Here is a 27,373-nt window from a genome sequence, read left to right as displayed (position 1 = left end):
GCCTACGATCCATCCTGGGTTTAGCCAGGCTGGATTGTGTGAGCTCACACATCCTTGAAAGATCTGGACAAAGTCCCATCGGTGAGCTCCTCTGGCAGGCAAGGCTGTGTTGGCTGGGCCATGGAACCCGCATGCCCAGCCACCGCATGCCTAAACAGCTTTTATTCGGCCGGATCGAGGGGGCTAAACGGGCGCGGCACGGGCTAGCGAAGAGATGGAGTGATGTGGTACAGGAGGACGTGTAGCTGAGTGGACTTGCCGATGACTGGTACCAGGAGTGTCAAGATCTGCCTCTTTGGAGGAGGCTCGTGAAGGACGCTACTGGGCAGTTGGAGGCAGTCGCCCTCCAACAACGGCGGGCGGAGGAGCGACGCTCACAACAACGAGCGGAGCGCCGGGCGGCTAAACCACAGTAAGTTGGCACAGTAAGGGGCACAGGTGGTGTATCATACAGTCATCTCAGTCAGTCGACCTGTGGCATCTGGGTCTGCCCCATGACCTCTTAGAAGTGGGCGTTCGGCACTTCACGTGGCCTCAAGGTGCACATTGCCTGGCACAAGCGTCGTGGTGACGTCACCGCCACTTAGTAGCGAATGGCGGTTGTTGTACAGGTATCCAGGCAGGTGTACAGGTAGGCATGTGTATACATGTAGACAACCACGCTAATCGGATATAGGTATGGTATAGGTTTGCAAGCAGATGTATCAGTATACAGGTATACAGGCAGGTGTGCCCCGAGGCGCCTGGCTCGGAGGCGGTGTCCCTGCGAGGCCTCCCCGGGCCAATCACCGCGCGCGACCTTCACGAGTCCTGGAGGGGGGCTAAGGGGGAGGAGCCGGTAGGTGGGGGGGGAAGTGGAGGGAGGTGCGGGGGGGGGGCTGTTCTGCTCCGGTGACCCTGGCCCCGCTCCCACAGTCGGGTAAGCGGTCCCCCCCCAACCCCGCACACCCCCCCACCCCCAACCCCCCACATCCCTCCAACCCCCACACCCCCAACCCCCACACCCCCCAACACCCCCAACCCCCCCAACCCCCACACCCCCCAACACCCCCAACCCCCTCCCCACACCCCCCACACCCCCCAACCCCCCCAACCGATATTTCCCTCCCATCAACACACCTCTCACGCCTTTACCCACAAAGACAAAGATCCCACGTGCAGCCGTATAAACTGCAGAGGGCAAGTGCTGTTAGCGAGCACTCATTAAGGCTGACATAGCCGCCTTTGTCTCCCTAGTGCGAGTGTTTACGTGTTTAACCGGGTCTACATTTCAGGTTAAGGCGACCTCCGGGAGGCCCAGAGTGGGTTGGGACAACACGGGCGACTGACGTTAGCTGAGAGTCAAACTCGGGTAGCCACGATGTTTGAAATATAATCTAATTGCTGGATGTGATTGTGAGGATTTCGCTTCAACTCACCCACGGCGAGTGAGCTGAAACAACCATACTATGTGTCTGTGTCGGGTGGTGGAGGGTTCTTATTGACACAAATCGTCAGGGTTGATGTCAGCGACGAGAGCAGGTGACCGAGACAGGCATTGGAGTGGTACCCGGAGGTCAAGTGCAGGCCTACAGCCAGAGACCGTGGCGGTTATGATGATCACGACGATGATGATGATGATGAGACCGTCAGAGCGTGTTCCTTGGAGGTCGGCTGTGGACTTTATTCGTATGTTATGATGACGCTCGTTTACCTAGGAAAGTCTTATCAATGAGTCTCAAGACTCGTTTGCAGCAGGATCGTGCCAAATGTCGCAGCAGGGGGCGATGTTTTTGCTGTGTGTGTGATCTCAATTGAGTAGTTTCCGGGTAATGTTTCAATATCGCGATGTTTTGGCGAACACTGTACCAGTTACAATGCCCTCGATGTTTGTTAACTGTGGGAGGGAACCCGAGAATCTGGAGAAAACCCCCTTGCAAAAACAGTGGGAGAGAACAAACTCCACTCGAGCGCCCGAGTCGGGAATCCAACCCAGTTCCCTTTGTGCTGTGGGCACGAGGGGTGACGGCCGCGCCACGCTCCCACAACAACTTATCTCGCAGAATAGACACTGGATATCAAAACCGTTGCAGAGTTGTTGCTTGTACTAAAGCAATGCTGCTATTCGGCACTCACAGAAGGCCGCGTGGCTGACGGGATGAGTAGGCCTGCTCGTCTATTATGTTATCTGGCGCAGTGATAGGCACAGTGTGGTGTGGTGGTGGCATCGCCAACGTTGGCCGTGATGTAACTCAAGGCTGCCTCTTGGAATTTGTCATTAATCCCAGATGGTGGAGTCGTGCCAGGGGTGAGTCGGCGTGCCCCTTCCACACTTGGAGGTGTCATCAAAGGCTCGCCTCGGCTCCCCGTCCATACGGAGCCATAAACACGAACGACGAGGCTCTCTCTGCTGCCTATAATAACTCGTTTCTTTGAAAGCGAATTTCCGATCAACAACATAAAAAATCGGCTTCAGTTCAGCAGCACCGATCTGCGTGCCTCTAAACAATACTCACGCAGGCAACCTGCTGCCTCCTTGCCACATCTGTCCCTCCACGTCAAAAACATATTTTGTACACCCTTCAGACAAACACACGGCCTTCTGGGAGTGCATAATGCTTGCAGCATTGGGTGAATACAGTACAGTGTGACTTGTCTGTGTTTTGGTACAATGCATAAACATTGACCCAAAACGTCAACACTAGGGCATGGTTTGATAGGTGTGTGACAATTGGGTGATGAATAGATGAACAGAGATTCGAATAAGGTATGTTGTTGATTGCTTACGATGTGTGTGAATTTTGCAATCGGGGCTACTGGAATGAACATTGGCACAAACACAGAAAAACAATAAAAACGACAGTACAGATGAGACAGAATAAAAGAGGCAGACAATACAAACTAGACAGACAATACAAACTAGACAGACAATACAAACTAGACAGACAATACAAACTAGACAGACAATACAAACTAGACAAACAATACAAACTAGACAGACAAAACAAACTGGACAGACAATACAAACTAGACAGACAATACAAACTAGACAGACAATACAAACGAGGCACACAATACAAACTAGACAGACAATACAAACTAGACAGACAATACAAACTAGACAGAAAATACAAACTAGACAGACAATACAAACGAGGCACACAATACAAACTAGACAGACAATACAAACTAGACAGACAATACAAACTAGACAGACAATACAAACTAGACAGACAATACAAACTAGACAGACAATACAAACTAGACAGACAATACAAACGAGGCACACAATACAAACTAGACAGACAATACAAACTAGACAGACAATACAAACTAGACAGACAATACAAACGAGACAGACAATACAAACGAGACAGACAATACAAACAATACAAACGAGACAGACAATACAAACGAGGCACACAATACACACGAGGCAGACAATACAAACGAGACAGACAATGCTAACGAGACAGACAATACAAACGAGGCAGACAATACACACGAGACAGACAATACAAACAATACAAACGAGACAGACAATGCTAACGAGGCAGACAATGCTAACGAGGCAGACAATACAAACGAGACAGACAATACACACGAGACAGACAATACAAACGAGGCAGACAATACAAACAATACAGACGAGACAGACAATGCTAACGAGGCAGACAATACAAACGAGGCAGACAATACAAACGAGACAGACAATACAAACGACGCAGACAATGCTAACGAGGCAGATAATACAGACGAGGCAGACAATACACACGAGGCAGACAATACAAACGAGACAGACAATACAAACAATACAAACGAGGCAGACAATACAAACGAGACAGACAATACAAACGAGACAGACAATGCTAACGAGGCAGACAATACAAACGAGGCAGACAATGCTAACGAGGCAGACAATACAAACGATACAGACAATACAAACGAGGCAGACAATACACACGAGACAGACAATACAAACAATACAAACGAGACAGACAATGCTAACGAGGCAGACAATACAAACGAGACAGACAATACAAACGAGGCAGACAATGCTAACGAGGCAGACAATACAAACGAGGCAGACAATACACACGAGGCAGACAATACAAACGAGACAGACAATACAAACAATACAAACGAGACAGACAATACACACGAGACAGACAATACAAACGAGGCAAAACAGTCGAGACAAAAACAATCGACGATTGAATCATTGTGGGCAATGCAGTGAGTCACTGGGGGTGTCGCGCGAACCCAGGCACCCTGCCCTACCCCCACACGCCCGTGAGCTGATGTCACGGTCCCGTTATACACACAGCGAAAATAACCCCGGGGAACACGGGGGGTAGTGCGGGGAGACTCGCACAGAGACCCATAGACTCAGATGTAGACCCGTAGACTTATATAGACACCTACACATTCGCATAGAGACCCGTAGACTCACCCCATCGGCCTAGATTTAACATAAGCATATTATATGCACATAATTAGCGTAGCTAATAAAGAATAGATTTGCCCACGCACAGTTCAATAAATCTGCGTACAGTATAGTTATGCTGATAGGGGGCGGAGGTGACTAGAGGTGGAGGTGAACGGGGAGGTGAGAGATTGGGTGGGTGAGTGGTGGGGTGGGTGAGTGGTGGGGTGGGTGGGTGAGTGGTGGGGTGGGTGGGTGAGTGGTGGGGTGGGTGAGTGGTGGGGTGGGTGGGTGAGTGGTGGGGTGGTTGGATGAGTGAGTGGTGGGGTGGGTGGGTGAGTGGTGGGGTGGGTGAGTGATGGGGTGGGGTGGGTAAGTGGTGGGGTGGGTGAGTGGTGGGGTGGGTGGGTGAGTGGTGGGGTGGGTGGGTGAGTGGTGGGTGAGTGGTGGGGTGGGTGGATGAGTGAGTGGTGGGGTGGGTGGGTGAGTGGTGGGGTGGGTGAGTGGTGGGTGGGTGAGTGGTGGGGTGGGTAAGTGGTGTGGTGGGTGAGTGGTGGGGTGGGTGGGGTGGGTGAGTGGTGGGGTGGGTGAGGGATGGGTGAGTGGTGGGGTGGGTGAGTGGTGGGGTGGGTGGGTGAGTGGTGGGTGGGTGAGTGGTGGGGTGGGTGAATGGTGGGGTGGGTGAGTGGTGGGTGGGTGGTGGGGTGGGTCAGTGGTGGGTGGGTGAGTGGTGGGGTGGGTGAGTGGTGGGGTGGGTGGGTGAGTGGTGGGGTGGGTGAGTGGTGGGTGAGTGGCGGGGGAGTTGGTTTACCTACCTGCTCAAGACTAACACAGTCACCAGTTCCTACAGTTCACCTTGGTAGGATTCCAGGCCACAGCTAACGTCAGTAGCGAATGCTCTCTGCATTCAGTTGGCTGTCCCTCCACATAAAAGTATTTTCTAAACAAACAAAACAAAATACGCATCCCATCGCCCACAAGGCGTTCTGGGAGTATTTTGCAGCAGAATCAGTTCAACACAGATACACTCTGGGTTAATTATTGTCGTCATGCAGTGTCTCATCAGCAGGGCCAGCTCGCTTGAACCAATGCTGGTGAAATTCCAGATGTGTAAAGGCAAGGGCCAACTCTGTAAAATAGCGTTCTTAAAAAGTGGTCTTGAGACTCGGTGAAGCTGGAGCTAGAGATTTGTGTACACTCCCTCTTCACACTGCTGCTGCTGTTGATGTTGTTTACTCCGTTAATGGGTCACGTGGAAACTGGGGTCTCAGCCAATGAAGCTGTCAGGAGCGCGTGATTGTCATGTCGACTGCAGATGCGTCCGTCCCCTCCCCTCATCCCCCCACACTCCTCCCCTCATCCCCCACCCCCCCTCCCCTAAGCCCCTATACCCCCTCTCCGAGTATCTCCCACTTCCCCCTCCCCCCGGTCCCCCCCTCCCCCCCCACTTCCCCCTCCCCCCGGTCCCCCACTTCCCCCTCCCCCCGGTCCCCCACTTCCCCCTCCCCGCGGTCCCCCCCTCCCCCCCACTTCCTCCTCCCCCCGGTCCCCCACTTCCCCCTCGCCTCGCTGTGGCAACGGAAGCTCTGGCTGCGTAGTGTGTCAATATTTATGTTTCAATGTGTGTCACGATGTGTTTGTGTGCCTGAGTGTATCTGTCTGTGTGTGTCTGTGCAGAAGTTCCATACCTGGGCAGTGTGCTTATGACCAGCTCCGGTTGGGAAGCAGGGTTCTCACTCCGAATCAATCGGCGTTATCTTTTCATTGGCTGCGTAACGCTGTGTGGAAGCGACCTGGTTTGTTGCTCCACACAAAGCTCTCAGCCTTCGAGGCCACAGTTATGCCTATCTATGCTTGTGACACGTGGACCCCTCTGAAGGAGCATCTTCGCCGGCTTGAAATATTCGGGCTGGCCTGCCGACGATCTATCCTGGGTTTGACCAGGTCGGATTGTGTGAGAAGCTCACAGTTCCTTGAAAAGTCTGGACACATTCCCATCGATGAGCTCCTCCGGCAGGCGAGGCTGCATTTGTTGGGTCATGGAGCCCGCATACATAAACCACCGCATGCCCAAGCAGCTTTTGTTTGACCAGACAGAGGGAGCCAAATAGCCGCGACACGGGTTCGAGAAGAGATGGACTGATGCAGTGCAGAAGGATGTGGAACTGAGTGGATTGCCGATGACTGGTACCAGCGGTGTTAGGATCGGCCTCTATGGAGGAGAATCGTGAAGAACGCCCCTGGGCAGTTTGGGGCAGCTACCCTCCAAACAGCGGAGGGCAGAGGAGCAACGCTCAAAACAACGATCGGAGCGCTGGGCGGCTTCAATGCAGCATGTTGGCACAGTAGAGTCTGTACCGTGATCTCCTGCCGGCGCGAGCCTTCGCCACTTCAAGCGGGCTCAATGTGCACATAGCCTGGCACATTCGCCGTGGTGACGTCACCGCTGCTTATTGGCAAACTGCGGTTGATGTGCGAGGAGCGGTGGCATGGTGGTTAGCGCACTGCACCGCAAACGTGACGAATATCTGAAGCGGTACTGGGCCTCTGCGAGGTTGACCCAACCTTACATGAGTACCTTGTGCAGTGTGCTAAACATCAACATTGGGAGACACAAAGGCGTCCGGGCGTGTTGCTGGCCACCCACCCCCTATAGCCGATACAGTATTGTGCCGTGCCGGTCTTAATAAGTGCTGCTCGCTAACAACACTTACCCCCAACAGTCTGCTCGAGGCTACACGGGGGACCGTTGTGTTGTCGCTGTGTGCTGCGCACGTGTCGTGATTATCTCTGCCCTCGTCCGCACCCACGCGCGCGTGGAGATAACGCGATGGTGCCGGGAATTCTCGCTCTCGCCGGAGAATATTTGCATCGGCATGCGGTCCACATTTAAATTTCCTCTTCTTCACTGCAATTTCATAGATTTCATTTGGCTCATCATGCGAAGGCCTGAGGCCATTTGTAGCTCCGTTTCTCAGAATGAAATGTTAATTTTAATCAACTCCAAAAAAATGTTTACATTACAATTTGTATTATTGTCTTCCTTTTCCCATGGCGTTAAATCTCCTGATGATGTCAACATCGTCAGTCGTGGTAATAGCAGCCACAGTAGCATATACATAATTATCATCAGCAGCAGGAGCGGCAGGAGCAGCAGATCCATCGATAGGCATCATCAGCAGAATAATCATCAATAGCAGCAATATAATTACAAATTGGCAGCATCAACATCATCATCAGCCATCGTCACGAGTATTTCCACCACAAGCACCATAATCACCACCATCATCTACCCAAAACCCTACAGCCGACTCCAGAGACTTCTGACTTCAGCCCCCCCCCCACCCCCAGTCTCACTCTCGCCCCCGCCCCCCAGAACGTCTGGAGTTCATCCAGCAATGGATAGATCCCCCCTCTGTGGTTAAACCTTCGGCTATGATCGTGCAATGGTAAGACTGTCCCCAGCGTAGGAACGTGGAATTCCAGCGTTGGTCCTCTCTGCTCGTTTGAACAGGGAGACAATGCAGGGAGACAATGCAGGGAGACAATGCAGGGAGACAATGTCATGAGGTTTCTAGAAAGCCACGTGACACCACGGTATCTCTGTTACAAGAGTAAAAACAACACGTGATGAGTACAACATCATGCAGCATTGGGGATACAAAGGTGGCAAGGCGCGGTGCTGCTAGCCACCCACCTCCTCGTGTGCCTTGCCGGACTTAATAGCTGCTCACTGAAAACACTTGCCCAAAAAGTTTGTCGAACGCTCTAAGGGGGGCCTTTGTGTGTATGTTTGGCTGCTTGTGCATCTGTGTGTGTGTGACGGTACACATGGGGCATAAATCCGTTATGTGCGTATCTAAGCGCCACGCTCTATATTTAACCATCAACAGCACTCGAGGGCGTGTGCCGAGTTATTTCTCTGCCTGAAATGCACGAGGAGGGGGCTGGAGGGGATGTGGGGGGGAATGAGGAGGGCTCTGGGGCTCTGGTGAGATCGCGCCCCTGTCCATGCGGTGCTGGAGAGTGGTGGTGTTATGATTACGAACATCATCATCATCATCCCTTCTTATTTACACCCAGGGGACATTTTTACACGCGGGGAACTTAAGATTTAAAAACCTCAGCATCATTGTGCACCCTGGTCTAAATTGAAATTCCACATTACCATGGCGGGTCCGTACGATCAGTCGAAAAATATTGCAGCCCAGCCGAACTATGCAACAGGGGATGCGTTACTTAGCAGTGAGTCACGTTCGTGATGCAGTTGCTTTTGCTCTCATTTCCATTTGCTTCATTGTTGTACTTTATTTGTTTTGCTTTGTAATTGTCGTGCCCCAGGTCACTATTGTGAGTGAGACTCACCTTGGTGAAACAAATATGAGCGGTGGCGCAGTGGTTAGCTCACTGCACGATGAATCTGGCTAGATACGGGGAGAAAGAAGTTCAACATACATTCATACATTTCCGGTCACGGCAAACATCAGTGGTGAGTGCTATCTAAACCGGCCCTGGGCTGATTATAGGTAGACTCAGCCGTAACAGAGAGCCTGGTGCGATGAAGAATCAGAATCTGTATTGATAATGGAGGAATCTGATTAACTATGAAGCTATTTTTCACAGATGTCCAGAATAAAACTCAGCACTGGGGAGACAAAGGTGGCCGGGAGATTTACGGCCTTCACCGGTGATCACTAACAAAAGTTGCCCCACTTGTCCATTAAAGGCTACAGAGGGATATGTGTCTTTGTACATCTGTGTATAAGTGCATCTGTGTATAAGTGTATGTGTATAAGTGTATCTGTGTATAAGTGTATCTGTGTATGAGCGTATCTGTGTATGAGCGTATCTGTGTATGAGCGTATCTGTGTATGAGCGCATCTGTGTATGAGTGTATCTGTGTATAAGTGTATCTGTGTATAAGTGTATCTGTGTATGAGTGTATCTGTGTATGAGTGTATCTGTGTATGAGTGTATCTGTGTATAAGTGTATCTGTGTATGAGTGTATCTGTGTATAAGTGTATCTGTATATGAGTGTATCTGTGTATGAGTGTATCTGTGTATAAGTGTATCTATATATGAGTGTATCTGTGTATCTGTATATGAGTGTATCTGTGTATAAGTGCATCTGTGTATAAGTGCATCTGTGTATAAGTGTATCTGTGTATGAGTGTATCTGTGTATAAGTGTATCTGTGTATTAGTGTATCTGTGTATGTATCTTTACAGTATATATTTACGCATGTGTGTGTATGTGTGTGCTGCTGGCCGGTCCTGGGCCTCCCCTAGGTTAACTCAGCCTGAAATTAGTACCTTGTGTGGTGTAAATATCGTCACGAGAGAGACAAAGGCGGCTGGGCGTGGTGCTTACCACCCACCCTCTCGTGTGCCGTGCCGGCCTTCATGGGGGCTACTCGCTAACCGCCCTTGCCCCAACAGCCTTTGGAGGCTAGATTGGGGATCTTGATCTTTGGTTACAGCGTGTACAACTATGAGCACGGTGACTCATGCTCACGATTATGAGTTTTCTAAGAGCACGAGACGACGATATTCAGTGGGTCAGCCACCCACACCCATACCACACGGCGCCGCCCCGTGCGCAAAATCACCCACGCTCTGCGGTCCAGATTTATCCACTGCTGGTTTGGTGCGGGGGAGCAGGAGGAAGGGAGGGAGGAGAGTAGGGAGGAAGTAAAGCCAACTTTCCGAGATAAAGAAGCAATTGTCTCCAGGGTGAGCAGGTGAAGCCGAGAGCGGTTTTTGTAACAAAATACTTTATGATAAGACACTGAATATCGAAACTGGCCCGGAGTTGTGCTTGTGTTGAACCAGTGCTGCTGATGAGATGCACGCCCAGAAGGCCGGCCGTGTGACTAATGGGATGTGTAAAACACATACTTTTACAGATTTTTTTTCTTATGTGGAGGGACAGATCTGTGGAGTCAAATGACTTATTTACTGTTTAAGACAGTTGTTGAGCGCAGGCCCAAAGACCGAAAACGTCAAGCAGCCAGTAACAAACAGCACCATCAACGTTGTAAAGAAAAGATAGTGGTACACGTCTCTTGAATTGAGCAAGGCTATAATTATAACACGGGCCCGGGAGGAAGAGAGAGACGACGATGATGATGGTGGGAGAGGGAATTCCAAAGTGGATGAGTGCGAGGGAACAAGCAGAGAGAGAGAGAGAGGTGAAGTGACCTGCACAGACGCATGTCATTCCTAGAATGTTTCCATTTGAAGCGTTAACTTGTTTAAGAAGAGCCAGTCGATGTTTGGTAACAGACAAAGCCTTACAGAGGCGCAGCCCTGAAATTCTCCACTCACCCCCTGCTAGCGGGAGGGCGTCTACCTGCGGGAGAGCCGCGAGGGACTACATCGGAGCTCTCATCCATGCTGGGCCCGGTGTCTAGGAACTAATGGCAGTGCCCTCGCTTTACACCCGGCTGCCCTTTCAACTGCCGCGCCTGGAGAACGAAGCTGCGACGGCAGCACTGCAGGTTAAGTGTCCGGGGCATCGCACCACGACAGCTTTCCCCACTGCCGGGTAGAATTCAACATCAAGCAATCTGGGTGAATGGTGATCCAGCACTCACTGATTCGCTCCAGTCATTCGCTCACTCATCGGCGGTCAGTCACCTCCTCATTAATCTTCTATCGCTACTACTTCTGCTACCATAGCTACTGTTCCAGAGAACTTCACTCATATTTCATTCCTCCTCCCGTGTTGAGGACTCGGTCTATCAGATAAATACCAAGTTTTTTCACTATGTTGTCCAACCACCACACTGCAGGTCACAATAATTCACTCACTCACTCACCCATTAATTCACTCACTCACCTATTATTTCACTTACTAACTCACTCACCCACTCATTCACTCACTCACCACACTGAAACTCGCAACACTCTGCGCCTCGGGTAGGAACACTGAACCCTAAGAATGCTAATGATGCCAGCATCTGGCTCGCTGAGCCAAAGTAATCTAGATGTATTGGTTATACTAATATGTGACATGATGACTACTGTAGCCGATTAATATATTATGCAAAATAATGATGACTACCTTAGTCATTACCACCGACTTACACCATAAGTACACAACAGACTGTGTTGTGTACTTAGCTTTGTGTATGTATGTATGTTGAACTTCTTTCGCACCGTATGCAGCCAACTGTGCTAATCGGACGTTTGATGAAATGGCCCTTATTCAGTCAGTTCCATTTTTGTCACCAGCTTATAATACAAAACTCTGTCACTACCAATCTGTGTAGTAGTCCACACGATGTCTTAGTCACGGGGGGGATTGTTTGACCATACTTCATCGTGCTAGCCAGCGCAAGTTATTGAAGCGTGGAGGAGGCCAGGACCAGTTCCGATGTCGTTCGCCAATGATGTTAGCCGTGGGCAACTCAGGTCAATGGAGGAACGCTCTCCCAGACTCAATGGGAAACGCGGCGCCAGTCTCAGCTGATTCTGAAATCTCGAATGAAGACGCGCGCACCCCAAGTGCGCTGTTACAGCGAGAGCGCGCGACCCGGTGGAGAGTACCTCGACTTAACTGGTGTATTTATTTACGTGTTTGACTGCGTGCGATATTCACTGTGTCGATACAAGCTGCGTCAGTGAGAGATGAGACATGTTTGTAGACGCGTTTGTTAACTGTGTGGATGTGTGTCTATCCAGCGGTAGTGTAGCGGTTAGCGCGCTGCGCTACGCACCCAGCAACCCGAGTTCGATTCCCGCTCACGGCCAACACCGGTGACAATTATCTGAACCGATCCTGGGCCTCCCCTAGGTCGACTCAGCCTCAAATGAGTACCTGGTGCATGTGTAAACATCGCCACTGGGAAGACAAAAGCGGCCGGGCGTGGTGCTGGCCACCCACCTCCTTGTGTGCCGTGCCGGCCTTCATAGGTGCTCACTAACAGCACTTGTCCCAACAGTCTGTTAAGGCTATATGGAGGATCTTTGTCTGACAGAAATACCGAGACACAAACAGAGACCAGACACAAAGACGTGGAGATACACTTAGATACAAGACCGATATAGAGACGAGACACAACGACATGGAAGATACACCTAGATACGAGAGAGACCGACACAGAGAGATGGAGAGACACACGCAGACACAAGAGAGACACAAGATAGAGAATGCTGTGGCTCCCCTAAACCTGTCTGGCAGAATGAAGGAATCGATGACGGTGGCGGCACAGGGTGGCACGTGGAGGCCAGCGAGACGCGTTATATAAGCGTGTGTATTTACATCGAGAGGGAGAGTGGGTGGTGTTCGAAGGAGATTGATGCGCATATTTGGATCGCGCTGTGCGCTCTATCTCCCTCGCCCATGTTTTTTCCTCCTCTCCCGTCTCCCTCCCTCTCCAATGTCCCTCCCTCTCCCGATCTCTCTCAATATCCCAGCCCTGTCGCCCAGACACCTGTTGCTTTCATTCTGCGCGCACCTCCAAACCACGCGGACCTCCTCCGCACCACAGCCACAAACAAACCCTCAACACGCGCATCAATTACACCGTGGCCTTAGTGAATACAAATATTAAATATGCGACGTTTCGGGCATTGGCCCTTCTTCATAGCACATAGAGACACGAAACCCCAAGGAGAGCCTCACTGAGTCTCAAGTCGTGTTCGCATGAGGGTCCTGCTGTCACACGAAGATATATGGCCACGACTTCCATAAACGTGTGGCTTCAAGTGCGCAAAGAAGCGAGGAGAGACGCACGCTTGGGATGACACACGCGGAGTCGAGCAGACGGACCAATGAGAGACTTCACCTTGATGACAATGGACACGGCATGGCTCGACTGGACGATATCCGATGGGCGATAGTCGTGATGGCATGGTAACCAAAGGGGTGGGAAACTCCTTCCAAGAGATGGATCAATGAATTCGGCTCGTGCGACAAGAGTTATATGGATTGTGTAATCCCAGGACTGTGAAGGGGTGATGACAGCATGGGGACGTTTTCATCCAGCAGTGGATAGGTCATAGCTTATGATGATGACGATGACTTAATGTGTAGGTGGAAACCGGAGAGTCGGTCATGGGGTTAGTTTAACCACGCTTCTCACCATGGTCAATGCGGGTTGGCTTGGTGACGGTCGAGGGGAGGGAGATTGATAAGAGCAGCTCACACATCAATCGCCACTGATGTCAGCCGCGGCCGGAATACCCAGAAAAAACTCACCGCGCTCTACGAGGGTTCATACTCAAAGCTCTGCACAGATTGATTCAAAAGTACATTTACGTACTGCCATTTCATGGTCACCAAGCCTACAACACCTGTTATTCAAATGCAATTTCTCCATACAAGTACTAACCAGGCCCAAAATTCCTGCTTATCTTGTGAGATCCGGTGTGTGTTTGAGTTATGGTGTGTGTGTCTCTGCCACGTGCCTATGTATTCACACAAACACTCACAAACACTCACACACGCACACACAGAGACAAAGATCCCCCGTGTAGCATTAACAGACTGTTGTGAGGGGCAAGTGCTGTTCGAGAGCACCGATGAAGTCCGACACGGCACATGAGGGGGTGGGTGGGCAGCACCACGCCCGGACGCCTTTGTCTCCAAAGACACAAAGACACACGCGCACACACTCACACTCCGTGGCACGCACCGATGTGGAACGTGGCAAAAAATGATTGGTGGACAACACAAACACACACCCCATTCGTATTCACTGACACACAAGGACAAATTCAAAGATCCCACGTATAGCCTTAAACAGACTGTAGGGGCAAGCGCTGTTAGCGAGCAGCACCTATGAAGGCCAGAACGGCACACGAGAGGGGGGGGGGGCGACACTAAGTCCGGTCGCCTTCTAGGCTGAGTCGACCTAGGAGAGGCCCAGGACCGGATAAGATAATTGTCACCGCTGCTGACCGTGAGCAGGAATCGAACTCGGGTTGCCGGAGTCGTAGCGCAGCGCGCTGACCGCTACACTACCGCTCCCCACTACAATTGTAAACAAACCCCACTGACTGACACTGCTTGATGTCCACTGACGTTCGGCTGCATATAAATGAGGGTTGGTAGATCACGCAGAGAATTTTCAAAACTCCCCATTTCGCTGTCCTGCGAATTGGTAGTCCGGGAGATAGATATCAGTAGATAAAGCGGGTTCGTGAACCCGTCTGTACGGACCTCTGAGTGCGTGTGTTAGAACGTAACCCCTGATATACAGCGCGGTGAGCATTCTCCTGGTATCCTCTTTCACGACGCCAAACAACTGTGAACAACAATAACAGCAGCTGCTATAAATAAGTCAGGCAACCATCGCAATGGGGCAGGACCCTCCCGAAAAAGAACCTTGAGACCTTGAGTCTTTCCTGCATACACACATCGAATTGTTATATCATTGATCACCGTCACCGTGTATCACGGACTGCCGGCGGACGGCACGCGTGTGATGTCGCACGAGCTGATGCTGCGCTTATGCCCTATGCAGAGTACAGTGCCATCGTGAAGGTCACAACCGCACACTCGCCGGACCTTACCGCCCTTTCTTGATGCCGGTCAAGCCAGCCGCTGTCCCACCGGCCAGCCTACTGGTTGAGTGGCCAGCCAGCCAGTTGACCGGTCACTTGTCCAGGATAAGTTGGTTATCTCCAGCAGCAGCAGCAGCAGTAGCCAGTGCGAACTTCCTGTGATGAACAATTATCGTGTCCCCTTGGCTGAGATGTCGTGGGTGCGCGATTCGCTTTCTGAACAGAAGAGTTCAGCCACGTTGTGATGTCGTATGTGTGTGGAGGGTGAGTGTGTGGAGAGTGAGTGGCTGATAGAGAGTGCGAGTGAGCCGCAGAGCACCATAAACACGCGCACACGTGACGTTGCGGATGACGGAGCAGGGAGGGCGCGTGTGTGCGCGCGCGCGTGTGTGCAGGGGCAAGGGCATGCGTGTGTGTGCGAGTGTGTGTGTGCCGGGGGGCTACACGCAGGGTAGACGGGAAGAGAACGAGCGGAGGAGGAGGATGGGAGGCGGGTGGGGGGCTAGGCGAGTGGGCGTGATTGGGGTGTGGAGAGGGGGTCCACCAATGCCCCGTGCGTGGTGCGAGCAGCCAGTGCAGGGCCCTGCACACGCGGCAGGAACGCTCGAAGTCTTCTTGCTGTGCTCTCAAGGTGGGGGGGGGACAAGCGAGCCCCCCAATGGCCCCTTCCCTCGCCCCTCGAGACCCCGAAAAGTGTTGGTGTTTTATTGACATTTACTGGAGGAAATACATTGTGTATTTAATGTTGGGGGGTGTTTAAAGAGCTTGACAGACACAACGGGGCCACCACTGGCACCCCCTTGTGGGAGGTGCCGAGATTCGCCTCTTTGTGTCACCGCGCCGTGCGCGGCTGCCGCCTTCGAGATGAGCGAGCGGCCGCGTGACGGACGCGGGGCAGCCAGGGGGTGCCTTGGCCCCCTGGTGGGCAAAGAAGCTCCGAGTTGGGGCCCCCTTGACAACCACCATGAGATATGTTTTCAAAAACAGTGCAAAGACGGAGCGCCCCTACAGTGTTACATATCTGAGACCGTGGGCGTAATGATGTAAATAGGCCAGAGGTTCCGCGACATAGAATAGCCTCGGTGCGACCGTGCGAGACAATCAAATAGTGGGGCCCCACCTTACCTACTACTACGCCACTGATAATGGAGTTACTACGCCACTGATAATGGAATCACTGCGCCACTGATAATGTAATCACTGCCCCACTGATAATGGAAGCACTTTCCCCACTGATAATGGAGTTAATATACCACTGATAATGGATTCACTACGCCACTGATAATGGAATCACTGCCCCACTGATAATGTAATCACTGCCCCACTGATAATGGAATCACTTTCCCCACTGATAATGGAGTTAATATACCACTGATAATGGATTCACTACGCCACTGATAATGGAGTTACTACACCACTGATAATGGATTCATTACGCCACTGATAATGGAGTTACTACACCACTGATAATGGAATCACTACGCCACTGGTAATGGGGTTACTACGCCACTGATTATGGAGTTACTACACCACTGATAATGGAATCACTACGCCACTGATAATGGAGTTACTACGCCACTGATAATGTAGTTACTACGCCACTGATAATGGAGTTACTACGCCACTGATAATGGAGTTACTACGCCACTGATAATGGAGTTACTACGCCACTGATAATGGAGTCACTACGCCACTGTTATCCTGCTTTATATTCTAGTCGTGTTCCCGTGTGTCTGTTTAACTGGTTGTTTCCGCCCTGTAATGTGGGAGTGATGTTCGCTGTGGTCGTGATGTTCTACTCGCGCGCACGACCGTAGCAGCAGCAGCAGCAGCAGCGACGCGGTTCATGATCGAGGCCAATGCGGAGGTCCCGAGCGAGAGGGCTTCAGCAGAGAGAGAGTCCGTGTCGTTCCTCCTCCTCCGCTGAAGGAGCACAGGCCTCAATAGTTCACTGCGCGGGCCATAGTGAGGGTTGTATGGACACAGACACACGACTCTCGGCTTGTCTTTAATGTATCTCTGTGTGTCTGCCTATCTCTCTGGATATCTGTGGGTTTGCTGTGTGGTCCGTTGTTTGGGTTGCATGGCAGCCCCAGCCGCACTGTGCACCAAGAGGAGTCGATGGTGTTTGTCATTCTTAGGGCTGGACTTGAGCCAAATTAAATGCAGAAGCTGCCTGCGCAATCATCGCCAACGACACGAGTAAGCGGTTCCTCCATGCGAGTGTGGACATCAGTGGGTTAATAAGAATGGGTTAATAATGTGTATATATTTAACATGTAGGCTTTCGCGACCAATATCATCCACTATAAGCCTGCTAACAGTGGATGCCAATTGGCACGTTCTGTTTACGTGACAAACCTTACTAATTGGCTGTGTCGGGTGGTGGCCGGTTTAACGGCACATTTATATTTACGCAATCTATTGTGAATGTGTATATATAAAATTAATTATGTTAATGTCGCATAAATTACGCGAGAGGAAAGCAACATGGAAAAATGATCCCAACGCGACTCAACGTACGAGTCGAATGAGCGTCGATTCACGCGTCGCGCCATTCCCTCAACTCGGGTCGCCAGCGGGGAGGATGAAGTCTGTGGACAGGAGCGCACTGAGCAATGACCCGAACCACCACCCCCTCCCTTGCCTCCACCCCACATCCCCTCCAGTAGTACGTTCATTATCATCATCCATGATCTATCCGCTGCTGGAAGAAGGCCTCCCCAAGCCATCTCCATTCTTCATGGTCCCGCACGAGCTCATTGTATTGCTCCATCTCCGCGATGCGCGTGCTCTCATGAATGCGTTCCCTCCTTTGGCTGACATTCTGTGGTTAGTCTCGACCGGTGACCATCCTCCCTTCTCGCCCAACCCTCAATGTCTTCGCAGTGAACGCGGTGTCTCTAACCTGCTGCGTGTGCTCTCGAATCCGCGTGTTCCTATTCCTACCTCTCACTGTAATTATAGCCACGCCATCTCCCCGTGTTTTTAATCGATATATGAGACTTGTAATTTAATTATTTTTTTATCTGTTATAAAAAATAGTTTTGCTCCGACGAAGTTGAACATTGTCACTTTGAGACTGTGTCACTGCCTATGTGCTCAAGACGCACATTGCATAACCACCGACTTCCCGCTGAAGCCCCGGCACTCGGCATCTGCCCAACTGGAAGTCGCTCACTCTCCTCTGCTGCCCCCACAGTATAGAACTGCCCTCTCATCCCCCGGCCATTCTTGCTGTGGACTCCCTGTCAAGTTCAAGTCCAAGTTCAAGACCTCCCAGTCTCCTCTTCCAATGCCGTACTGCCTGTCTCTCATCGACTCACACGGAGATCTACAGACTCACACAGAGACCCACAGACTCACTTACATGGATATCTATGACTGAGAGCCTCTATGAGATAAATATGCCCATTCACTGTCTGTGCAGCGTCACATTCAGACTCGGCTGCGTACATCCACGAGTGTTTGTGTCGCAGCGCCACCGTCTGTTACACTTTATTGCTGCAGTTGTCAAAGACAAACATCCCCCGTGTAGCCTTAACATGCTGTTGGGGCAATTGAACCTTATGGCGGGACCCCGGGGTCCCATTAGCCCCCGGCTCTCGCATAAACTGCGTTGCGACGTCATTTTATGTCTGTTGAAGGCGAACGACACGGTGATGTGTTCCTTTCGACGTGCTCTACACGAGGCGCTAATCAAAGTTTCAAAGTTTTGTTTATTGGCTTCGGAATTCGTCCTCGCTGCTGCGCTTGGACGACACGACAACAGAACGATCCGCGCCAGGTGGGTAGCGGTGTTCATGTGCGCAGTGGTACGGAGTCGCCAAAACACAAACATCAATTACGAGTTTAAAGTTTCATTTATTTATTTATCATTTATTAGGTATCGCCCTGTGAGCCATGCGGCTCTTAAGTCGGGTGCAACTGCAACAAACAAAATATGAATACAGAACATCCCAAAGCAACGACGTGCAGCAGAAACATCCTGGAATTCAACCAGCAAATATTTTTGCTGTATGCGACCGCCGATGAAGGCCGAAACGGCACGGGAAGGGGTGGGTGGACAGCACCACGCTCTGCCGGTGATGTGTCCACATCGCACCAGGTACTTATTTTAGTCTGTGTCGACCTAGGGGACACATAGGACCGGTTCATATATCTCTGCTGATGGCAGTGAGCGGGAATCGAACCTGGGTGACCGGGTTCGTCGTGCGGTGTGCTAACCACTGCGCCACCGCTCTCCGCAGGCGCAGGTTGGCCACACGGCGGCGCTGTGAGCATCACGCAAAGCCAGAGCTGAAAACACAAACATGGACAAATACAAAACTAAACAATCACCCGCGCCGTTGTGACGTCAACATGAAGCAGCAACGCGTGTCCTTCCCATATCAGTCTGTCCACATACACAACACATTCTGTTCTGTTTCTCATCAACCGCACGCGCCACGGACCCGTTCGGGAGTGCTTCAATGTCGGCAGCATTGGCTCAACACTTTCGGCCGGTTTCGACATTCAGTGTCTCATCAGCAGAGTCAGGCTCGCCTGCACCAACGCTGCTGAACTGCCAGATATGTATAGCAACATGGAAGCTCTCCGTTCAATATGGGTCCTGATTGGACGCAAAACTTTATCGTAATAGACAGCGCAGACTGATCGCTGGGGTCCTTGTTGAGAGCACGGGTCACAAGCCATCACGACAGGGTGGGGGCTGTGTCAGCGGGACGCCGCGAGTGGCGCGCCGGGAGGTCGGACCCCACCTTGGCCGGGGGTGGTCTCCAGGACCCCCCCCCCCCCCTCCAAAAGAAGCTCTGCAGGGGTCCGGTCCCCTGATTAGAACGACGCGGACTGGGCGCCGCGTGCATACGTGTGTGTGTAGCTCAGAGTGTGTGTGTGTAGGTCAGTGTGTGTGTGTAGCTCAGAGTGTGTGTGTAGGTCAGTGTGTGTGTGTAGGTCAGTGTGTGTGTGTAGGTCAGTGTGTGTGTGTGTAGGTCAGTGTGTGTGTGTGTAGGTCAGTGTGTGTGTGTGTAGGTCAGTCTGTGTGTGTGTAGGTCAGTGTGTGTGTGTGTAGGTCAGAGTGTGTGCGTAGGTCAGAGTGTGTGTGTAGGTCTGTGTGTGTGTGTGTAGGTCAGAGTGTGTGTGTGTGTAGGTCAGAGTGTGTGTGTAGGTCAGTGTGTGTGTGTGTAGGTCAGTGTGTGTGTGTGTAGGTCAGAGTGTGTGTGTAGGTCAGTGTGTGTGTGTAGCTCAGAGTGTGTGTGTAGGTCAGTGTGTGTGTGTGTAGGTCAGAGTGTGTGTGTAGGTCAGAGTGTGTGTGTGTGTGTGTAGGTCAGAGTGTGTGTGTAGGTCAGAGTGTGTGTGTGTGTGTAGGTCAGAGTGTGTGTGTGTAGGTCAGTGTGTGTGTGTAGCTCAGAGTGTGTGTGTAGGTCAGTGTGTGTGTGTGTAGGTCAGAGTGTGTGTGTAGGTCAGAGTGTGTGTGTGCGTAGGTCAGAGTGTGTATGTGTAGGTCAGTGTGTGTGTGTGTAGCTCAGAGTGTGTGTGTAGGTCAGTGTGTGTGTGTGTAGGTCAGAGTGTGTGTGTAGGTCAGTGTGTGTGTAGGTCAGAGTGTGTGTGTGTAGGTCAGTGTGTGTGTGTAGCTCAGAGTGTGTGTGTAGGTCAGTGTGTGTGTGTAGGTCAGTGTGTGTGTGTGTAGGTCAGAGTGTGTGTGTGTAGGTCAGAGTGTGTGTGTAGGTCAGTGTGTGTGTAGGTCAGAGTGTGTGTATAGGTCAGAGTGTGTGTGTGTGTAGGTCAGAGTGTGTGTGTAGGTCAGTGTGTGTGTGTAGGTCAGAGTGTGTGTGTAGGTCAGAGTGTGTGTGTGTAGGTCAGTGTGTGTAGGTCAGAGTGTGTGTGTAGGTCAGTGTGTGTGTGTAGGTCAGTGTGTGTGTAGGTTAGAGTGTGTGTGTAGGTCAGAGTGTGTGTGTAGGTCAGTGGAGGAGTTGGAGACGCTGCTGCTGAGACTGGAGCGTGCCACTAAGAGGTGGGGCCTTACCATCAGCCCCACCAAAACTAAGCACCTGCCTGGGTATTTTGTACCATCGGACACTCCACCCCCACAACTCCCAATCGGTGATGGGGCAGTTGTGGAGAGAGTGGAGAGTTTCCCATACTTGGGCAGTGTGCTTATGACTGGCTCCAGTTTAACAGCAGAGGTCTCACTCCGAATCAGTCGAGCGGCAATATCTTTTCATCGGTTGCGTAACGCTGTGTGGAAGCTACCTGGTCTGTCGCTCCGCACTAAGCTTCAGGTCTTCTCGGCCACGGTCATTCCCTCCCTTCTCTACGCTTGCGAAACGTGGACCCCCCTAATGGAACATCTTCGCCGATTAGAAACATTTAGGCTGGCTTGCCTACGATCCATCCTGGGTTTAACCAGACTGGATTGTGTGAGGAGCTCACAAATCCTTGAAAGATCTGGGCAGGGTCCCATCGGTGAGCTCGTCCGGCAGGCAAGGCTGCGATGGCTGGGTCATGTAGCCCGCATGCCCAGACACCGCATGCCGAAACAGCTTTTGTTTGGCCGGATTGAGGGGGCTAAGCGGGCGCGGCACGGGCTAGAGAAGAGATGGAGTGATGTGGTTCAGGAGGACGTGGAGCTGAGTGGACTTGCCGATGACTGGTACCAGCGGTGTCAAGATCGGCCTCTGTGGAGGAGGCTCGTGAAGGATGCTACTGGGCAGTTGGAGGCAGTCGCCCTCCAACAACAACGGAGGGCGGAGGAGCGACGCTCACAACAGCGAGCGGAGCGCCGGGTGGCTAAAGCACAGCAGGTTGGCACAGTAGGGGGCACAGGTGGTGCATCAGCCAGTCATCTCAGTCAGTCGACCCGTGGCACCTGGGTCTGCCCCGTGACCTCCTGCCAGCGGGCGTTCGACACTTCACGTGGCCTCAGGGTGCACATAGCCTGGCACAAGCGTCGTGGTGACGTCACCGCCACTTAGTGGCGAATGGCGGTTGTTGTTGTTGTGTGTAGGTCAGTGTGTGTGTAGGTCAGAGTATGTGTGTAGGTCAGAGTCCGGCAAAACAACCCCCTACCTCCTCGCGGTGCCGGACGGGCAACTCTGTCGTGGACAGTGCTGTGGGGGGAGATATAATTTTGATTGGCTCCTCCCCTCATGGCATATGTGTCCATCACAGGGGCTAAACGGGGGCTCTGGACGGGTGCGAGGGGCTGGTAACCCCTCCACCTTCAATTAATTACCACGAAACCACGAGTTAAACTGAAATATGTAACTAATAAGCTTGTGCCGGAGGCCCCGGGGGGCCAGGCGTCTATGACGTCTCCTGGCCAAACCCCAATTGGCGGAGCCAGGAGATTGAATACTTACCCTCGGGGCTACTCCAGAAACAACGAAAAGCCACTACGGGTGGCCACGTGGAATGCTCAAACGCTCACTGCGGAGGAGAGGCTGCCACTCCTCTGTCGGGAGCTGGACCGGTACCGCCTGGATCTATGCGGCATTCAGGAGGTCCGGTGGACCGGCTCTGGCTCCTGCCACCATGAGGGGTGGACAGTCCTCTACTCGGGGCAGCAGACTGCCAAACAACAGGGTGTGGCTCTTCTTTTGAACAAAAGAATGAAGGGGGCGTGGGAGCGTGGCGGTGGGGTGTGGGAAGCTGTAAGCCCCAGGCTACTTTGGGCTCACCTTCCCATCAACCGGAGGCGAGGAATGGTGATCGTGGTTACTTATGCCCCCACCGAAGATGAACATCCGTGGAGGGATGCAGGCAAAGCCGATGAGTCAGATGCCTTCTATGACCTCCTGTCACAGGTGCTGGCTAAAGTGGCCCCTCGGGATAGAGTCATCATGTTGGGTGACTTCAATGCCCGAGTTGGTCATGATACTGGCACCTGGTCTGGAGTGATTGGAGGGCATGGGCCAGATCAGCTCAATAACAACGGTAGGAGGCTGCTAGATTTTTGTGCAGCCCATGGGCTTGTAATTACCAACACGCTGTTCCGGCATCGGCGCATCCACACAACATCATGGATGCATGCCAGGTCCAAGCAAGAACATCTGCTGGACTACATAGTGATGGACCAGCGGATGTGAGCCCATGTCCTTGACACCAGGACCTACCGTGGAGCTGATCTGCCCTCTGACCATCGACTAGTCATCTGTAAGATGCGCCTGCCATTCTTCCACTCCGGTGGTGGGTGTACACCCAGGACCCCATTCCGACCTAAAGTGGCCTGGTCTCAGTTATCTGATGAAAGTTGCAAGCGAGAATTTCATCATCGCTTGCTGCTGGGGTTGGCATCGTCCCCGACTCCTCCTGATGTCGAGGGTAAATGGGCGAGGTTTAGAACTGTGACTCATGCAGCTGCAATGGCTGCTTTGGGTACGCGGTCTAGACCTCCCCAGAGACCCTGGCTGACAGAGGAGGTGTTCAGGATGGTTGAGAAAAAGCGACAGGCCCACTGCCATCGGCTACAGAATCCCACGTCAGAGAATGAGGAGGCTTACCGCAGCCTTCGCTCGGAGGTTCGGAGAGCCGTGAGGCGCTGCAAGGATGGGTGGTCGTCGCCGGTTGCTGAGGAGATGGAGGCTGCCTCAGTGGCCCGTGATCACAAATCTCTATTTAACTCCATCAAAAAAGTAACCTGCAGCGCCACACCTATTACCATCATTAGGGGAAAAAACGGTGATCCAATCTCCGACCCCCAGGAACAGGTTTGCAGATTTGCTGAGCATTTCTGTGAGGTCCTGGGGGAGGGAAAATCCCTCAGCCAGGAAAACATCGTGGCACAAAGTGAGGATGACCCTGCTGAGGCTGCGGTGCCTCAAATATTGGAAGAAGTCACCCCCTGTGAGTGGCTGGCTGAGGGGCCATCTGTTGAGGAAGTACTGAAGGCAATCCGGAGTCTGAGACCAGGAAAGGCAGCGGGCAGAGATGATCTCCCAAGCGAAATGCTGAGGGAGGGTGGCGTTTGTGCACAGACTGCCCTATATGACATCATAACAACGGTCTGGACCACTGGACGGGTTCCGCAGGATTGGAAGGATGCCCTGGTGGTCCCCCTTTTTAAGAAGCGGGACCGCACAGACTCTAACAACTACTGGGGCATCTCACTCCTCAGTGTGCCGGGAAAGGTCCTGGCAAGGATTATTCAGCATCGCCTTGCCAGGCACGCTGAGGAGAGGCTTGCGGAGCCCCAATGCGGTTTCAGGAAAGGGCGGTCCTGCACAGCTGCCAAATTTTCTGTCCGTCTGCTACAGCAGAGGTGTAGGGAATTCCAACAAGACCTACATCTCTGCTTTATTGACCTGGTCAAGGCCTATGATACCATCAGTAGGCCTGGGCTCTGGGTCGTTGTTCGTGCTTTTGGAGTACCTGACCCTCTGCTCACGTTCATTAAGGACCTTCATGATGATGAGCGGGCCCGGGTAAAACTACGTGGCCAGGAGTCAGAGCCTTTCCCTGTACACCTTGGGGTGCGACAGGGATGTCCTCTGGCTCCCACATTATTTAACATCTATTTTGAACACGTAGTTCGTGAAGCCTTCAATAGCTGTACCGGTTGAATCTCCATATGGTACAGATATAATGGGAGGCTGATCGATGCCCGGGTGCGGTCAAGGGATGGCTCCCTATTGCTCAACCACGCTATGTATGCTGATGATATGGTAATAGCTGCTCATTCAGAGGAGGAGTTGGAGACGCTGCTGCTGAGACTGGAGCGTGCCACTAAGAGGTGGGGCCTTACCATCATCCCCACCAAAACTAGGGACCTGCCTAAGTATTTTGTACCATCGGACACTCCACCCCCACAACTCCCAATCGGTGATGGGGCAGTTGTGGAGAGAGTGGAGAGTTTCCCATACCTGGGCAGTGTGCTTATGACTGGCTCCAGTTTAACAGCAGAGGTCTCACTCCGAATCAGTCGAGCGGCAATATCTTTTCATCGGTTGCGTAACGCTGTGTGGAAGCTACCTGGTCTGTCGCTCCGCACTAAGCTTCAGGTCTTCTCGGCCACGGTCATTCCATCCCTTCTCTACGCTTGCGAAACGTGGACCCCCCTAATGGAACATCTTCGCCGGTTAGAAACATTTAGGCTGGCCTGCCTACGATCCATCCTGGGTTTAACCAGACTGGATTGTGTGAGGAGCTCACAAATCCTTGAAAGATCTGGGCAAGGTCCCATCGGTGAGCTCCTCCGGCAGGGAAGGCTGCGATGGCTGGGTCATGTAACCCGCATGCCCAGCCACCGCATGCCGAAACAGCTTTTGTTCGGCCGGATTGAGGGGGCTAAGCGGGCGCGGCACGGGCTGGAGAAGAGATGGAGTGATGTGGTACAGGAGGACGTGGACCTGAGTGGACTTGCCGATGACTGGTACCAGCGGTGTCAAGATCGGCCTCTGTGGAGGAGGCTCGAAAACGACGCTACTGGGCAGTTGGAGGTAGTCGCCCTCCAACAACAACGGAGGGCGGAGGAGCGACGCTCAGAACAACGAGCGGAGCGCCGGGTGGCTAAAGCACAGCAGGTTGGCACAGTAGGGGGCAGAGGTGGTGCATCAGCCAGTCATCTCAGTCAGTCGACCCGTGGCACCTGGGTCTGCCCCGTGACCTCCTGCCAGCGGGCGTTCGACACTTCACGTGGCCTCAGGGTGCATATAGCCTGGCACAAGCGTCGTGGTGACGTCACCGCCACTTAGTGGCGAATGGCGGTTGTTGTTGTGTGTGTAGGTCAGTGTGTGTGTAGGTCAGTGTGTGTGTGTGTAGATCAGTGTGTGTGTAGGTCAGTGTGTGTGTGTAGGTCAGTGTGTGTGTAGATCAGTGTGTGTATAGGTCAGAGTGTGTGTGTAGGTCAGTGTGTGTGTGTGTGTGTAGATCAGTGTGTGTGTGTAGATCAGTGTGTGTGTGTAGGTCAGTGTGTGTGTGTGTAGGTCAGTGTGTGTGTGTAGATCAGTGTGTGTGTGTAGATCATAGTGTGTGTGTAGGTCAGTGTGTGTGTGTAGGTCAGTGTGTGTGTGTAGATCAGTGTGTGTGTAGGTCAGTGTGTGTGTGTAGGTCAGTGTGTGTGTGTAGATCAGTGTGTGTGTGTAGATCATAGTGTGTGTGTAGGTCAGTGTGTGTGTGTAGGTCAGTGTGTGTGTGTAGATCAGTGTGTGTGTGTAGGTCAATGTGTGTGTGTAGGTCAGTGTGTGTGTGTAGGTCAGTGTGTGTGTGTAGGTGAGAGTGTGTGTAGGTCAGTGTGTGTGTGTAGGTCAGTGTGTGTGTGTAGGTCAGAGTGTGTGTGTAGGTCAGTGTGTGTGTGTAGGTCAGTGTGTGTGTATAGGTCAGAGTGTGTGTGTAGGTCAGTGTGTGTGTGTAGGTCAGTGTGTGTGTGTAGATCAGTGTGTGTGTGTAGATCATAGTGTGTGTGTAGGTCAGTGTGTGTGTGTAGGTCAGAGTGTGTGTGTAGGTCAGAGTGTGTGTGTAGATCAGAGTGTGTGTGTAGATCAGTGTGTGTGTGTAGGTCAGAGTGTGTGTGTAGATCAGTGTGTGTGTGTAGGTCAGTGTGTGTGTGTAGGTCAGTGTGTGTGTAGATCAGTATGTGTGTGTGTAGATCATAGTGTGTGTGTAGGTCAGTGTGTGTGTGTAGGTCAGAGTGTGTGTGTAGGTCAGTGTGTGTGTGTAGGTCAGTGTGTGTGTAGATCAGTGTGTGTGTGTGTAGATCATAGTGTGTGTGTAGGTCAGTGTGTGTGTGTAGGTCAGAGTGTGTGTGTAGGTCAGTGTGTGTGTGTAGGTCAGTGTGTGTGTGTAGGTCAGAGTGTGTGTGTGTAGGTCAGAGTGTGTATGTAGGTCAGAGTGTGTGTAGGTCAGAGTGTGTGTGTAGGTCAGTGTGTGTGTGTAGGTCAGTGTGTGTGTGTAGGTCAGAGTGTGTGTGTGTAGGTCAGAGTGTGTGTGTAGGTCAGTGTGTGTGTGTAGGTCAGTGTGTGTGTGTAGGTCAGAGTGTGTGTGTAGATCAGTGTGTGTGTGTAGGTCAGTGTGTGTGTGTAGATCAGTGTGTGTGTGTAGATCATAGTGTGTGTGTAGGTCAGTGTGTGTGTGTAGGTCAGAGTGTGTGTGTAGGTCAGAGTGTGTGTGTAGATCAGTGTGTGTGTGTAGGTCAGAGTGTGTGTGTAGATCAGAGTGTGTGTGTAGATCAGAGTGTGTGTAGATCAGTGTGTGTGTGTAGGTCAGAGTGTGTGTGTAGATTAGTGTGTGTGTGTCGTATCGGTCTTCATAGATGTTCGCGTTCAACACTTGCCCCAGCAGTCTGGTAAAGGCTAAACGCGGGTTATTTGTGTTTCATAGCGGTGGCGAAGGGGAGAGGGGTTAGGGTGGTAATCGTGGTGGCATTGGGTACAGAGTGGTTGTGGTTGTCGCGTGGGTGGTGGTGATGGAGTGGAGGGAGCTGGGTTGAAGCTGTGGGTGTGGAGGGGAGGGGGTTGGTGT

At 52.1% G+C, this 27,373-nt stretch overlaps 1 protein-coding gene across 2 annotated transcripts in view; it reads right to left on the bottom strand.

Annotated features, from left to right (window-relative positions):
- Positions 1-15,362, bottom strand: part of LOC116942493 (microphthalmia-associated transcription factor-like) — a 56,034-nt gene extending 40,672 nt beyond the window's left edge. For both annotated transcript variants that reach the window (XM_032954493.2, XM_032954494.2), the window contains exon 1: positions 14,927-15,362. The gene's annotated coding sequence lies outside the window, so the exon portion shown is untranslated. The remainder of the gene's footprint in view (positions 1-14,926) is intronic.
- Between the last annotated feature and the right edge of the window lie 12,011 nt (positions 15,363-27,373).

Source organism: Petromyzon marinus, chromosome 14 (assembly GCF_048934315.1).
Source record: "Petromyzon marinus isolate PM22_M1 ecotype Great Lakes invasive population chromosome 14, UKy_Petmar_22M1.pri1.0, whole genome shotgun sequence".
In the NCBI taxonomy this organism is placed as follows: Eukaryota; Metazoa; Chordata; class Hyperoartia; order Petromyzontiformes; family Petromyzontidae; genus Petromyzon; species Petromyzon marinus.
The sequence above is the reverse complement of the archived record's forward strand: the minus strand, read 5'-3'. Positions and strand labels throughout refer to the sequence as shown.